The sequence below is a fragment of the Xyrauchen texanus genome, chromosome 32, assembly GCF_025860055.1.
Source record: "Xyrauchen texanus isolate HMW12.3.18 chromosome 32, RBS_HiC_50CHRs, whole genome shotgun sequence".
NCBI lineage: Eukaryota > Metazoa > Chordata > Actinopteri > Cypriniformes > Catostomidae > Xyrauchen > Xyrauchen texanus.
Window position 1 is genome coordinate 31,075,943 of NC_068307.1, and position 17,811 is coordinate 31,093,753.

Here is a 17,811-nt window from a genome sequence, read left to right on the forward strand (position 1 = left end):
CTTTATTTTTGAATAGCAGAGACAGTCAAAAAACAACAACCTCAAACCACAAAATGACAATTTTCTCCACCTCTATTAGTTTTATCCTCAGTCACAGTAAGTGTCGTATAGCCAAAATGGTATAGATACCTGGTTAATGGTTATAGGATCTTGGCTGATAATCAAATGATTATAATTTCAAGCCATAAGAGTTGTAATCCATGAACTATCACCATTGTTCCCTAAAATGCCCAATCTCTAGGTGTGCCTGGAGTAATAATAATACTGTAAGTAGGCAAGATCTGGATGAATGTGATTCTTCTAAAATGAATGAAATGTCATTTAAGCCATGCCCAAATCATATATAATGGATCAAATGTTAAACTCATAGTTTTTAAATACAGAAACCATGTTAGATAATTGTATTTCATCATTCTACTGTGCTTGGAAAAAGTATTTGCCCCTATCCTGATTTCTTCTCTTATCTCATATTCAGGGTTGGGGAGTAACGGTATACATGTAATGGGATTACATATTAAAATACAAAATATAAGTAACTATTCCACTACAGTTACATTTAAAATAGTTGATAATTAGAATACAGTTACATTCAAAAAGTATTTTGATCATTGAAGAGATTACTTTGCATTTTATTGTCATTTATTTAATTTAATATTTAATAATAATAATAATAATAATAATTTATTGCCATGTCAACAAGTTGATAGGAATTTGTCTTGGTACAACTCTCAGACAAAAATGACCTAAAGACAGACATCAAAAGTACGCCAACAATGTACACCAACAGTCCCCAACAACAATAAGACATTAGACCAGAACCCTGCAGACGTTCAAAAAAAAAAGATAAAAACCCTACGGCCCAGAAAGTGCACAGTGCCTGCAGTTAGTAAGGTACTGCTAGCAGTCAGTGCAAATTCAGATGTCTAATAGCCAGAGGGAAGGTGCTATCTCTAAAGCGTGATGTGGAAGTCTTAATGCTCCTATATCTTCTTCCTGATGGGAGGAGATTGAAGAGATGGTGAGCAGGGTGAAAATGGTCCGCTATGATGCTTTTAGCCTTTCTGATTATTCTAGTGGACAAGAGTGAAGATAGTGAAGGGAGGCTACAGCCTATGATTTTTGAAGCCCTGCGTACTACTCTTTCCATCCTAGTTTTGTCCTGAGCTGTTGTATGACCGAACCAGACAAGCATGGAAAAGTGAGGACGCTTTCAATAGTTGACCTATAAAAGTGGGTCATGGCAACTCGGCTGACACCAAACTTTTTGAGCTGCCGCAAGAAGTGGAGTCGCTGATGTGCTTTACTGATCTTAATATTAGTGTTAAGCTCCCATGATAGGGATTCCTGGATTGTAGTCCCAAGGAACTGGAAGGAAGTGACCCTCTCAACCTCCACCCCATTTATGCAGAGCATAGGGAGGAGACTAGAGGTCTTTCTAAAATTCACTACCAGTTCCTTTGTTTTTAAGATGTTAAGTGACAAGTTAAAACTTTCGCACCATTTCACCAGCCCCTCCACTTCTCTGTGGTAGTCAGACTCATCTCCATTAGTAATAAGACCAACTACAGAAGTATCGTCAGCAAACTTGAATAACAAAACTGAACTACTGTGTGATTGACAGAATTGTGTGTATAAAGAGAACAGAAGTGGAGATAGGACGCAGCCCTGTGGGACGCCAATGTTCAGAAATTTTGACTGCGAGACGTAGTCACCCATTTTAACCACCTGCTTCCTATCACAAAAAAAGTTAAAAATCCATTTGCAAAGTGATGTTCTAACACCTAGCTCCTGTAAAGTGTTAATCAGCTTCACAGGAACGATGGTGTTGAACGCAGAACTAAAGTCCACAAAGAGGACACGTGCATATGTAGATTTGAACTCCAGATGTTGCAAAACATAGTGAAACTGCGTCATCAACACTCCTATTTGCTCTATAAGCAAATTGGTGGGGGTCAAGTGAAATACTGGACAGGTGTTTACATATCAGGCGCTCAAACATAATGACAGAAGTTAAAGCCACAGGCCTATAATCATTAAGACACGAAATTCTATCCTTCTTTGGCACTGGGATGATCACAGCGGATTTAAAACAAGCAGGCACAATACCAATTTGAAGAGACCAGTTAAAGATAAAAGTGAGGACAGATGTTAATTGATCAGCACAGTGTCTTAAAGTAGCAGTCATTACGCCGTCAGGCCCCACCGCCTTCCTGATGTTCTGCTGACGGAGCAAGATCCTAACATCATGCTCAGAGATAGTGGGTGGAGAGTTCCCCTGCTCTCTATAGCAGGGTGGGGGCAGGAGACTTCCATTGTCAAAACGACAGTAGAAGTCATTTAGCCTCCCAGGAAGAGAGGGGTCACTGACAGGAACATGGTGTTTGATCTTATAATCGGTAATGTCCTGCAGCCCACGCCAAACATCTTTGATGTCATTTGCATGTAATTTGTTTTCAAGCTTAGCTTTATAGGAAGCCTTGGATTTTAACACAGCTCGCTGGAATTCATATTTCAGTAATTTGTATTGACCCATATTATTCCTTTCAGTTGAATAAATAGTTTAGTGATGTGATTCAAAGTGCATTTGAACAGCGGTGAAACACTTTCTAATGATGTTACATTCATACGAGCAGACAGAGAAATACGTTTGATGTAAGTTTGGAGCAGAAGAAATAGAAAGTTTGTGTAAATTGTTAGCTTTACGCTAAGCTAAAATGCTATTTCTAGCCATTTTACATGCACATGTTACCAGACACGATCATATTTATTATCAACAAAATTCATGTTGGATCATAATTTCTTTTTTCTAGTAAGACCTTTGATATTAGGGCAAACATCATATTCTTGATAATACTTTTTTTTTTATTGTGTTCCTGTAAAAATATAGAAAAAATCCTTAAAACAACATCAATTTGATTAATCTTGTTTTAGAAACAACACCTCATAAGATATTTATTTTTTTCAGAGAATGTATTTTTAACAAGTTTTTAAAGTCAAAACAAGTGAAAACAATCTACCAGTGTTGAAGAAGTAATCCAAAGTATTTAGAGTACATTACTGACCTTGAGTAATCTAACGGAATACGTTACAAGTTACATTTTACAGCATGTAATCTGTAATCTGTAGTGGAATATATTTCAAAAGTAACCCTCCCAACCCTGATCATACTAAATTGTTTCAAAAATTCAAACAAAATCTAATATAAAACAAAGGCGATCTCAGTAAACACAAAGTTTTTAAATAATAATGTTATTATTGAAGCAAAAAAATTATCCAAAACCAACTGCACCAAGTATTTGCCCCTTAGTTACTAAATCCCCAAATCTATGAAACTGCATTCATAATGGGGTTTAGATGGACTAGACACACCCTGGCCTGATTACTGCCAGCCCTGTTCAATCCAATCAACACCTAACTAGAACTTTTCAGCAGCATGAAGTTGGCTAAAAGTTCTCACCCAGTAGCACAATATGACAAGATCGAAAGAAATTCCAGAAATTATGAGGAAAAAGTTGATTTGAAATACATCAGTCTGGGAAGGTTTACAAAGCTATTTAAAGGATATAGGGACTCCAAAGAACCACAGTCAGAGCCATTATCTTCAAATGGAGAAAACTTGGCACAGTAGTTAACCTTCCCAGAAGTGGCCGACCTTCCAAAATTCCTCCAAGAGCACAGTGACGACTCATCCAGCAAGTCACTAAAAAGCCAAGGACAACATCCAAGGAACTGCAGGCCTCTCGCATCAGTAAAGGTCACTGTTCATGATGCCAAAAATGCCATCCATGGAAGAGTGGCGAAAACAACTGCCAACCCAGAAGAACATTATGGCTCGTCTGATTGTTGCTAAAACACACCTTGATGATCCCCAAAACCAAAGCAACTGCGTTATGCAGCAAGACAATGATCCAAAGCAAAGGAGTAAGTCGAACTCTGAATGGCTCAAAGAAGCTAAATTAAAGTTTTGGAGTGGCCTAGTCAAAGTCCTGACTTGAACCCGATTGAGATGCTGTGGCAGGACCTTAAAAGGGCAGTTCATGTTCGAAAACCCTCCAATGTGGCTGAACTAAAGCAGTTCTGCAAAGAGTGGGCCAATATTCCCCCACAGCATTGTGAAAGACTGATCTCCAGTCATCAGAAGTGTTTGATTGCAGTTGTTGCTGCTAATAGTGGCACAACCAGCTATCAAGTTTAATGGGGCAGTTAGTTTTTCACATGGGTGATTATAGGTAATGGATAACTTTTGCTTCAGTAAAAAAATATATATATATTTCAAAACTGTATTTTGTGTTTACTCAGGTTGTCTTTTGTTTTGCTATATCTCGTTTGAAGATCTAAATTAATTTAGTATGAAAAATACACAAAAATAGAAGAAACCAGGAAGGGGGCAAATACTTTTTAACAGCACTGTATACCAGTTAAGTGAATTGAAAATAATTGCACTGCTTTGGTTTGAGCGGATGCTTTGTGCTATCTTAAAATGAAAAGCTAGCAATTATTATAATTATTTTTTATTTCATCCTCTTTTTCTCCCAATTAGGAAAGCCCAATTCCCACTACTTAGTAGGTCCTCGTGGTGGCGTAGGACAAGTCTCAGTTGCCTCCACTTCTAAGACCGTCAATCCGTGCATCTGATCACGTGACTCGCTGTGCATGACACCTCGGAGACTCACAGCATGTGGAGACTCATGCTACTCTCCACGATCCACACACAACTCACCACACGCCCCATTGAGAGCGAGAACAATTAATCGACCACGTGGAGGTTACCCCATGTGCACAACAGCACAACCTGAGCTAGCAATCATTTGGATGAATTCCTTGATGTTTTGTGGAGTCATTTAGTTTGTCTCAATCCAAACCATTCCATCCTGTTTGATAAAACTACAAATATCTATTGAACAGAGGGGTTAATCAATACCAAAGCAACTTCAAGCTGACACCCGCAAGTGAACACTCAATTCCTCAAAGAGAAACGGCTAATGTTAGCTCTATATTTCCATCCTGTTAGACATCCTGTTAATTGTTATTCCTTGGTGTAAATAATCAAATTCTAATTTAAGGTTTCTGCATATTTTTAAACGTCTGGTTTGCCCTTTTGTTGAAATACTTCCTTAAATATCAAAAGTTGAAAAGTGATTTCATAGCAGGACTAACCCATGGATATCTTTCATTATCATTGTAGCATTGAATTGTGCCATTAATTCTTTTGTGTCTGATCCTCGCAGTGTAAGCGTGACCTCAGCAGTTTTAGTATGTACTTAGGGCAGGTCACACAGGCTTGTCTGCATCTGTTTAGGGTGTAGCGATCCTTAGATAGTATACTTGCCAATGAACCAAATGATAGTATATGAACCAAAGATAAGCTACATATTACACCTTTTCTTTGATAGTCGTTATACAACCAACTCTGGGTCAGAGTAACAGTACACACACCAGCTGTGAGTTTGGAGTAATAGTATACTATTCTTACTATGTTGAAGCATAAGGGTGTTCCTTCAACTTTGGGCAATTTTAGCACTGCGGACATGTAGAAAGTGAAGTCTTGTTAAAACATTTTTTACACTCATACTATAAAAACAATAACAAGTAAAAAGATCTATTAACAATGTCCAACAGTGTCTGTTCATGCATCACAGGAGATTTATGTCATTAAAGTCATGAAATTTCCCATCACAGTGTCATTTCAGCACTGGAAATGACGCTGATGGAAATGACATTTTTAATCTTTTTCAAATAAAATGGCAGATGCGTTTGTCTTGCTAAGGCTAATTTTGTAGCTAACATTTTAAGTATCTAATATACACAATTAAATAACATTTTAAATGATTATTTCATAATTTGCCAAAATTACAGCTTGATTGGAGGCAAAATTGTTTAGTGTGTTAGAAATTACACAACAACTGTGGGACTGTCGTAGTATAAATAAATTTCACACAATTAATTTTGAAATATTTTATGTTTATTTCACACTTTGTTTATATCATCATAGTTTAAAACATGTATTCATTTGTATTTTTATAATGGATTTCATTTTATAGTTTAATATTGAAAGTCTGGATCTGAGACAAGGCTACAACAGTCAAATCGATACTTAAAGGCATTTGAAAAGTACCACAAATAAATGACAAAGTCATTTGGTAAAAAGTTTCCCATTCAGTTTTAATGTGACCTTCAGCCCCTAACCTAACTGTAACGTAGCTCAGTGGAAAGGAGGAGGCGAGAACCGGCTTGACAATATAAATAATATTTTAATGATAAACAAAAGACAAACAAACACACACATGATGGACATGTCCGTAAACAAACTCTCCCTCCCGCACAATCCTCCGCAGTCGGCCTTTATCCCTCTCGGAGGCTTGATTAGCCTGATAAGGGACCAGGTGTGTAGAATCACGACCCGGCCACGCCCTCCGCCCTGCCACATTTCTCCCTCATTCTCTCAGGCTGGGGAGCCCCCGGCATGACGTACAACCCCCTTTCCCTGGGGAGGGGTGTGCCTTCTGCCGGCAGGTCATCCCCATCTACCTGGACGAGGGAGGGGACAAGGGGAGGGAAACAGAAATAATTAAATAGGGGGGGTACTTCCTGTAACAGTGTAGTACACCCCCAAAAAACACTGTAAAATTTAAACGAGAGGGAAAAGGCCAATGCGGAGCGGCAGTGAGAGAGAGAGAGGAGGAGAGATAAAAAAAAAAAACCTACTCACCGGTTCTCTGATACACCGTAGCATGGTCCTCGATCACTCCTCCACACTCTCAGTCGGACGACAGCCGCTCCTCCCCGGGCGGTCCGGAGTCAGACCCACGACCCCCGGTGGAAAGAACACCCCTCCGTGTTCACGGCGATTCCTGGGGACACTCCTCCGACCCTGGCAGCGGCCCTACCTCTCCAGGCGGTCGGGGAGTCACTTCCCTCCTCCCCTCGCAGACAGTGGTCTTCTGTCGACCCCTCCGCGTTTCTGGGGGATGGCAGGGCACTCCTCCGCCCCTGGCAGTGGCTCCATCGCTCCAGGCGGTCGGGGAGTCCAGTCCCCACTCGCCTCATGGATGGCGGCAGTTCAACGCATCCGGGCGGTCGGGCTACTCCCTCCCCTGGGTGGACAGCAGTGTCGAGGACTCCGCGACGGCCATCCCTCCTCCTTCCCGGATTTCGGCACCAGTATAAAGGGAAAGGAGGAGGCGAGAACCGGCTTGACAATATAAATAATATTTTAATGATAAACAAAACACAAACACACACGACGGACATGTCCGTAAACGATCTCTCTCTCCCGCACCATCCTCCGCAGTTGGCCTTTATCCCTCTAGGAGGCTTGATTAGCCTGATATAGATGTAGAATCACCACCCGGCCCAGCCCTCCGCCCTGCCACACTAACCTAACAATATCCTAACCTTAAGAAAAAAGACAAAAAGAAAAAAAGCAGAAATCTGTTAATTTGAATAAAAATCAACCTCTAAGGGGTCTGGGTATCTCAGCGAGTATTGACGCTGACTCCCACACCTGGAGTCACGAGTTCAAATCCAGGGCGTGCTGAGTGACTCCAACCAGGTCTCCTAAGCAACCAAATTGGCCCGGTTGCTAGGGAGGGTAGAGTCACATGGTTCAACCTCTTTGTGGTCGCTATGATATGGTTCTCACTCTTGGTAGGGCATGTGGTGAGTTGTGCGTGGATGCCGCAGAGATTAGCCTGAAGCCTCCACACACCCTGCGTCTACGCGGTAGCACACTAAACAAGCCACGTGATAAGATGCGCGGATTGACGTCTCAGACGCGGAGACAACTGAGATTCTGTCCTACACCACCATGAAGACCTAGAGCGCATTGGGAATTGGGCATTCCAAATTGGGGAGAAAAGAGAGAACATAAAAAAAAAGATCAACCTCTGGGTCATGAAATTGATGCAAGTTGAAAAAACACCCATATACACTGGCGGCCAAGAGCTTTTGTGGGATCAGTTAGACTGTAAGGTGCGTGAGAAGTGCCCGACATGACAACCACATCTATGGCAAGTGCTACAGGAAGTGTGGGGTGAAAGGTCACCTGAGTATCTGGACAAACTGACCGCTAGAATAACAAGGATCTGCAAAGCTGTCATTGCTGCACGGGGAGGATTTTTTTATGAGAACTCTTTGAAGTAGTTTAAGAAGTTCCGAACTTTTTCTAAATTGTAATAGTAATTATTCACGTTATTAATGTCCTGAATATACATTGTGATCAGTTGAATGACACTTTGGTGAAAAAAAAAGTACCAATTCCTTTCCATAAGAGCAAAATCTGTACATTATTCCAAACTTTTGGCCACCAGTGTATAAAAGAATCTCAGTCAATGATTCTTTTAACTTGAATATACATTGGCAATAAATTAATTGTCCCCATTAATGAGCTAAATCTGACAAAACCTCATTTTAGCGACATATTTAAGAAGAACAAATGTTCATTATTAAAGTAAATATTCCAAAAAGTTTCCTTTTATGGGAAGGGTTTGGTTTATAGTTAGTCAGTAGTAATTATAATCAGGCTTAAATAAAACAATGGAAGTCTATGGCCTGTCCTCGTGTTGACAAACATTTGTATGTTTGTGTGCATACAGGCAGTGGCCACTAGATGTCAGTATTGTGGAGGGCAGATTTGACAATGTTTTATTTTCTGATGGGATGTTGGGAATTCCATCTCAGATCACCAACCCCAAAGCATGATACTGACCAATGAAGTAAAAAGAAAGACACAAAAGCAGTGCATTAACAGGTCCTTCAGATACATAAACTGATACAAACAATTCATTATCATAATCAGTTTCATTATGCAAAGTTATCAATTTATGCACCGAGTTCCACTTTTGAATGATTAAAATGGAATAATGTTTTTGTCTCATAAATTAGTTGATGAGCTAAACTTTGACTTTGCTAAATTTGTCAGCAAGGCAAAGCGCAGCAAAGCACAAGTTCATCACCCAGACCTCTATTTGATGTGTGTTTACACCTGAAAGACATATTGTTTTGGTTGTTTGCTCATCTGTAACACGTCTACAAGGTGTTTCCTCTCAGATGTCAATAAGACATTCAGCAGATGTCTTTGAGACGTTTATGACGTTTGCAGATGTTTGTAAATCTGATCTTTTTAAGATGTTTAGCAGATAATAATTACATTGTGATGATTTCCAGATGAAAAGATCCAAACCAGACATCTCGGAGAGTTACATGTACTATCTGTGTTTATGGTCCTAACCCTTTTGACGTTTACTTACAAGTCTCTCCGATGTGAACACGTCACCTCTACACACGTCTAGCATCCGCCAGCTTTAATCCAGGCATGCAGAGGGATGCATTGAGTTTAATCCCCTCTTGGGGAATTATCAGGGCATTTTCCATCTGCTGAAGCTGGGAGGTGCCGCTCGTGTCTGGAGCCCTCCAACACTGGACCACCACTCCAGATAAGCAGCTTTCAGAAGTAGGAGGGGACCAATTCGAACCATCCATCTGCTGGACCATTGCGGCCTGCTTCAAATTTTTTCCAAAGCATATAAAGTGATTATTCAGAGAGTATAAATGAATGCATTTTACTTATGTTTTGTTGATAACTCCAGCGATAACATGAAGGTACATGATTTAAGTTTTACTAATATGCTGATTTTGTGCCTAGGGCCTTAAGCTGGAATACTCAAATTACGCTGCTCTGGGGCCACTTTTTAGAAAATGCTGGTTGACCAGGGGCCAGTGGAAATGGAAAACGATGCCTGTTGCCCTTAAGAATGTGCCACACACATAAAACATGTTACACCACAGTTTCCTGGTGAAATTAACACTAGAGGAGCTACAACAACTGTACAACATCACGAGTACAACATCTGATTATTACTTAAACTCTTATTTTTCACACTATTACACTACGTCATGTTGTGATATCGAAACACTTTTACTCTAACGCATCATTTGAAAATTTTTACATTTTAACGCTTGTATTATTAACCTGCCTACATTTACACTCTTATGCCAATGTGATTAGCATTCGCGGTAGCTCACCTGATGTCAGAGTGTTGGACTTTGGACTCGGAATAACGAGGCTCGTGCCCAGCCAAGCATGTACGCTAACACGTTAGACGAAAGTCTTACCATTTTTGACACAAAATGACGTGGTTGCTTATATGTGCTTTTCATGTCGCATTTGCTTTAAGAACACTATCGGTTAGGTTTAGGTTGTAGTTTTAGATTAGTAAGGTACGCTTTACTATTTACAACCTCCATATAACATTCATTTGAAAAACCTCATTTGATTCAGATACAATTTGACTCCCTTTTGTAGCTCAACTGATGGAGCATTGCACTTGCGATGTAAAGGATCCTGAAGAGCCAAACGTTTCATAGAAGCAACACAAAATGACGTGGTTGCTTCAGCAATTGCGTTTTTTCATCTCACATTGATCAACACGTTGATTAAACCTTACAAACCTCATCTGTTTTGGTAGAACATTTAACTCATGGACCACACAGCGGACCTTTCACCTCAGAAATGCCGTGATCCGTGTAATGAAACACGTAATGTACTGTTTCATGAGATCAGGCTGAATCATGCGACTTGTTGAGAATAGGTGTACTATCACTTTCCTAAATGATCGGACAAGAATTTTACCTTGTGAACCACCCAGAAAAACTCTAGTATTGTATAGGTGAGTTTTGCACTGGCATGCACTACTTATATTTTCTTTACAAACCACAAAAACGCATTCTAACATGCAATTAGTGGCACTATTTATGAATTTTCCCATGTATTTCTAGCCACAGAATTGGCAACCGCTGACGAAGCCACCTCCTTCAGTACATACATATTCATGTACACCCCAAAAAGATCAGTCCATTAAGCTTTTGTGCATATGAACCTGTGTGGCCTTTGTTCTTATTGGCTTTAGCGCAGTGACAGGCCACATTAGATCCATATCCTCATCTGCCCTGCCCCCTCCATGCCCTGTCCCTGGTAAATTCTCCTCACATACATACAACTGAGGCGGCACAAGTATGTGTATGTGTGTTTCTTTTAGTCACATGTGATTACAGCACTCCCATGCATTACATGTTTGTGGAAGGCAGTGGCGGGCAGTGCATTAAAAGTCTAGGCCTTCAGTGTGATTCATGCCATTATGAAAACACAGTTTCACAATGAATAAGACACCCTATGCCTTTGGGCATCATACATTAGATTGCAGCTAATTAATAATACCAATTGACATTTTAAAAACACGTCCATGCACGAAAGCCAGAACTTGAAACGACACTTAATGCTCAAGCAAGCCTAATTTGAACGCAATTTAAATGTTGCTTGCAATACATTTGCAGTTTTGTCAGGGTACACGGTTATGCTGCGTTACATGCAAGTTGGATGTGGGATGTTCCTACTTGATATATCCGACCATAAACTTGCTGTGTGAGAAAAAAGTCGATTTGATTTTTCCATATTATTTTAGGGCAAATTTAAAGTCAGTTCTGTGTTTGTGAGCTACAATCCGGTAGAACTGGTGGATTGCGCCCCAAAAATGGGTCAACAAACAATGCTTAATGCACGTAATGAAATGCAACTCCTTAATTAAATAAAATTGTGCATAGTTAGCATAGCAACATAAATAGGTTTTAAAGGGAGAAGAAAATGCTTCCCATATTCTTGTTAACGTCAAAGGTATTGCGTCCAAACTTAACACCAATTCTTACACCAATTATGCATAATAAGGTCATATAATCTCCTTAAACTGTTTTCCTTTATTGGTGTAAGGTCATAAAGCACACGAAGACCCATTTTTGCCAATCACCATGATTTCATATAGCATGTAAACAACTTTACTAGCATTCTGGGGCGCATTATTGCATGGCCTTATCTGGGCTTAAGCCCAAGACCCCAAACTCCCAGGGGGGCCCCCATTCGTAGCATCCGCAACCCTATTCTACCTTGTGGACATTCGCGGGAGAAGTGAATGTTTAACGTGTTCAACATCCCTCTAAATGCGCAGGATGGACATCTTTGACTTGTGGCACATCTCGTTGGTTGTCTAGGACCATCACATTTTTTAAACACCTTTTCAAGTTACGAAGAATTTCATGAATGCATCTTGAGACACCTGCGTTCTGTTTTATTGGTTGTGTTGCATCAAAATTGTTTAGCACAGGTGTCAGAAAGATGTTCTGAAATAGTGCGGGTGTGAACCTGCTCGGGTAGAGCACATACATGTATCAGGTTTCGCAATGTGACAAACAGAGACAGTTTGATTATTTTTGTTTGACTTTAATGTGATTTTATCATTTGAAGAGCATGTTGTTCTACTTAGAGTCATAGCTCACTGTGCAATTCAGTCACTGCTATTTTGAGTGGTGTTTGACACATCCATTGCAATAAATATTACTTCGTCCCAACTCCCGACGAATAACCACATAACAGTTTGTGAACCCTCGTAGTTATCCAAATATTACAAATGACTATTTTGCACATTCCTAGACAAAAGCAGAGAATAACACGACGATTTGAAATCTAATTTCAAATCTTTGCAAAATTTGTTTCTTTTTACATTTATTTCTGAATTGGTTCTTTGAGCATTTATATCTGCCTTTCTTTCTGCATGTATTTTAATGCATTGCTTCTGTCTGCATTTCTGTATTTCTGCATGTATTTCTGCATTTCTATATTTCTGCATGTATTTTTGCATTTCTATATTTCTGCATGCATTTCTGCATTTCTATATTTCTGCATGCATTTCTGCATTTCTATATTTCTGCATGTATTTCTGCATTTCTATAGTTCTGCATGTATTTCTGCATTTCTATATTTCTGCATGTATTTCTGCATTTCTATAGTTCTGCATGTATTTCTGCATTTCTATATTTCTGCATGTATTTCTGCATTTCTATAGTTCTGCATGTATTTCTGCATTTCTATAGTTCTGCATGCATTTCTGCATTTCTTTATGCATTTTTCTTTCTGCATTTCTTCATTACTATCCACATTTTATTCCTGTATTTCTCTTTTTCTGCATTTCTTTCTTTCCGCATTTCTGCTTTTCCTTTTTTCTGCTTATCTGCTTTTCTTTCTGCATTTCTTCTTTTTGCATTTCAGCACTTCCTTCTGCATCTCTGGATTTCACACATTCTTCATTTTTTCTTTCCTTCTGCATCAGTCCAGATTAATGTCAAACTGTCTACATCACTTTAACCTCACAGCTCGACTCATCTCTGGCTGATCACTTTACTCTGGTGCTGATGCTGGTAACAACATCAGTGATGTTTGACTCTGTCGCCCAGTGTTCGCCCAATGTCCACCATCACTGGAGAACACTTTTTTGGTCTGAACTCACAGGAAACACACAAACTGACATGAAATGTTACCTTAAATTAACTGCAAGTCACTTTGGATAAAAGCGTCTGCCAAATGCATAAATGTAAGATGTAAACTCAAGACCATCATCTTCTCTCATCTCCTTAATTCGCTCATTTAGCGTGAGTGTTAAATGTACATCGTAGGGTTAAAGCACAAGTGCCAAAGGATGCTGTAAGACTGTGACGTAAGCAGCTGGCGGTACACAATGTTCAGAGAGCGTGGCCTATATACGCCAGCGAGAGAGAGTACATGATGTCTGCTGCCGCCAGACACAGAGCCTTGCTCCGTTTCACGTGCTTACAATCCACAGCGCCCATTGTTTCCAAAACACACCGGAGAACTTGAAAGAAAAGGGGTCCCCCGTTGAATGCGAACTCTCCACACTAATAATCGAACACCCACCAATTATTGAGGTTTCGGACGGTGTCTACCTTGGGAAAGCAAGTCCTTTGGTGAAATCTGGCCCAGACAGCTGTTATGCAACGTCTGGTCGGCCTGTCTTGAGAGCCGCCAATGGATCAGACTTGGGTTTTTTTTGGGTTGCTGGTTTTAGGGTTGAGTGATATGTTTGGACAGGGCAGCTTTTAGCCTTTCGTGACAAGATCTTGTGAAAAGATAAAACACAGCACAGCTTAATGTGTGATCTTACCCATAATTCAGCAACTTTAGGCTTCTCAGACTCGCTCTGTTAAAGTAAAGTCCACAAAAGTTGTGCAGCATGAAGACTGGGAGATTTTACATTGAAAAGGAAGCCATCACAAACGAGACCTCAATTATTTCTCCTGGGCTGCAATGACGTAAACCTGATTTTTTCATTAGAGGATAAATCTCCAGTAATGAGATATGCATGTCCTCTTTGAGTTTCAGGAAAGATCTCAACATTATCTCAAACTGAGCTCAAAATTGCCAAACTGTGTAATGAAAGAAGTCAGAGATTTCACTGGGAACATCAAAAGATTTGAGCAATGCAATCCACATTTATTTATAAAAAGGTACTGCAGGAGAAACATCCGAGACAACATTGTGCCATCATTTTATCATCCTCATATTGTTCAAAACTCGAGATTTGAGAACTATAGTAAAGGGATAGATTGACGATTGTGCAATCCATTTAGCTTCAGTAACCTGACATGTTTTGAAGTGAAACAGGATATTCAACCACACACGTGTAGAGCTGGACCTGCCTGATTAGATTGTTCAAATGTACATATCAGTATGGAGCCACTGTGCTTGGACGGGAAGGATGGAAACATTATATAATGTAAGAAGTTAAATAATTATAGTAGCGAAATAAATATGGCTTCATGTTACTCATCCTCATGTAGTTCCAAACCCACATTTCTGTTTATCGGAACACGAAAGGAGATGTTTTACGATCTCTTTCAATACAATAGCAGTGAATAGGGATTCACGTTAAAGCTTAAAAACGAACCCATTTGCGTCATATTCCAAGTCTTCTGAAAGCATTTGAAAGGTTTGTGTAAGTCAATGGAACACTGTTGTTTGCTTGTTCCCATGAGAAATTACATTATTATTATTATTATTTTGTGTGCACTAAACAGCATGAAATGAACGTGCTAAACGAACTCATTAACACGCAACTGATTTCAAGATTTTTGCATATGCATTCAGAGGACTTGGAATATATATATATATATATATATATATATATATATATATATATATATAGATGTATATATATTAAAAAAAATATATTTTGTATTTTTTATATATTTATCTGTAAACATTTAATAATAATAGTAAGAAAATTGTATTACTGTCACAGGAATTGTGATTCCCTGCGGTTTTGTTGGAGAGAAAAAAATTCCCCTAAAAGAAAAATTCCCTTCGACCCCATCTTCACATGCTGTTTGTTTACTTAGGACCCTCTTGATAAACACGCTCTATTTAGAAACAAACACAGTCGCTGTTTCCATGTTGTCTACTCTGCTCTAATGTCTGTGTGTGAATAAAACATGCCAAGTGTGTGTGTGTGTGTGTGTGTGTGTGTGTGTGTGTGTGTGTGTGTGTGTGTGTGTGTGTGTGTGGGGTGCCTAGAGACATTGGTCTCAGTTCTTGTCGTCTGTAGAGTTTGTACAGCTGTGATCAGCCATGTGAAAGGAGGTCAAATGCTTGGACTGCACACACACCTCCACCCCCTCGCACACGTGACAGTGTGTGTCTGTGTGTGTTTATATGAGCTTATCGGTCACTATTGCACTTTCAAATAGAATTGCATACATTAACTTTAGTGATGTGCGTGGATATGCATGGCAAATAGTTATTTGAATCATCACATCTGTGTGTAATTGCATCAGTGTTTTAATAAAACATGAACATAGCATGACCACTGCCATCTTACATTCAATGTTGCCATTTTTAGTTGTGTATGCTAATAGTCGTTATTGCTCATACTTACAGGCAATGAATCGTGAATCGTCTTGTTAAGGATAGATGAGGTATTACTTTTAAATGCATTTGTTTTTTCCCCTCAGATGAGCGATAAAACGGACCAAAAAAGAATCAAATATACTTACATTTTCTTTATAGAATTCATTATAAAAAATTTAAATCATGCCTGGTAACACATGCATGTAAGGGTAAGAAATAGCAGTGTGTACAAAACAACATCCTTTTCTGATCGTATGTGGATTCTGTTCATAGAATGAGGCAGAAAATATATTATTTGTAGTTTCCTATACAATGTTAAAGGCTACATTGGTTAGCATTTCTTGTCAAACTACAATAGCCACATTAAAACATTGACAAGTCATGAAATCGTGTAATTATTGGATTTATGTTTCATCTGTCAAAGCATTTCAAACTGTTTTTTTCTTCAGCTGTAGAAACACAATGTAGCTCCTCTATTAAGCCCCAAAGGGAAAATTCCTCAATCACATCACATCCATCTTTTCACTCACAACAGTGTGAAAGTGCTCGTATGACAATAAAATGCAAAGTAATCTCTTCAGTAATCAAAATACTTTTTGAATGTAACTGTATTTTCATTACTAATTATTTAAATTGAAACTGTAGTGGAATACAGTTACTTATATTTAGTATTTAAATACGTAATCCCATTACATGTATTCCGTTACTCCCCAACCTTGATTAGCAACCACCAGTGTTGGTAATTAGCTACAGTAATTTAGTTACTTTTTAAGTGTAAAAAGTAGTGTAGTGCATTTTTTTATTTTTACCCTTATGTTACAGTTACTTTCAATTATGTTGATTACTTTTAGGTACATCACTGCGGTTGCACATTCTGTATTTCTAAAATACTATTTACATGGATACACTTATAACATGAATTATGTTTATGTATGTGTGTTTCTGTGACAGTTGAAGTGTGTATGCCCTCTAACGAGTCATTGTAAGCGAGTAACGTGTGGTAAAGATTGTATGACTCGTGTGCGACAATGAAATATGAGGACATTTGCTTTGTGGAATATCTAAAAATTTCTGTGAAAAGAGTTTAGAAAGTAACTTAAATACGTACAGTAATTAGTAATGTGACATTTTCAATGAAGTAGGAAGTAATCTGATTACAATTTTTGAGCAATTTGTAGTGGATTACTTTTCTGAGTTACTTACCAAACACTGGCAACCACATTTATCACCCTGAAATCGTCGCATGAGTTTTGGACATGCAAGCGTCACTCTAAAATCTATTAAACAGCACTTAAAAATGGATAGTTACATGTCTAAATTCTGATTGGATGAGCAGCGTCCAAAGCCATCTAAAAAATAAAAGCAAACTCCTGCGACCGCATATTATTTATTAATGCGACACAAGCAGCCTACAGTTAAAGGGCTTTCACGTGATTTGCATCGTGGCATCAACGCACCCCTCAATGTCAGCGTCAAGTGCCGCGGTGTTCACCAGATGAAAAGTTTTGATTTTGGTGCTGACATCACCCCACATAATTACACGTTATCTGAACTGTCCATTAATCATAGTCTGATGCTTCAAAAGGTCAGTGTTAACGGGGTCAGCCATGGAATTGTTTGAACTTTGAGTGCCGCATTACAGAAGTGCAATATGGCGTCACGGGTAGCGCTGAAGCTGACACCTCACTCCATAGAGTTCAATGTATTTGGAAACACTGACGCAAATCAAGTGGAAGCCCCTTTAAACAAATGAACGATACTACTCAGTGGACGAATCGTTTTTTGCAATTTATTGAACATTGGTGTCGTTTATCATATTGCAGTTGCCCCTGTTTTATTAAAGAAATAAGTCACTCAAACCCCTCCGTTACAGTGACTTGACCTGGGTTGAAGGCCGAACAGCTTTTATGCATATTAAGTAGCCGAGCCGATACTAAATGTGACGTCAAAACCTGCAGATCACCGATTGGTTAGGGAGAATCGTCACTACCAGCGTCACTGTACTGTATTTGCGACACGGGACATCAACCCACTAGTTTTAAAGTTAGCAACAGCGATAGCAGTGT

The 17,811-nt window shown here is 39.2% G+C and overlaps 1 protein-coding gene across 1 annotated transcript in view; it reads right to left on the bottom strand.

The window, feature by feature from the left end:
* LOC127625863 (tudor domain-containing protein 3-like) overlaps positions 1 to 17,811 on the bottom strand; it is a 636,076-nt gene that overhangs the window by 199,132 nt on the left and 419,133 nt on the right. The window lies entirely within an intron of this gene.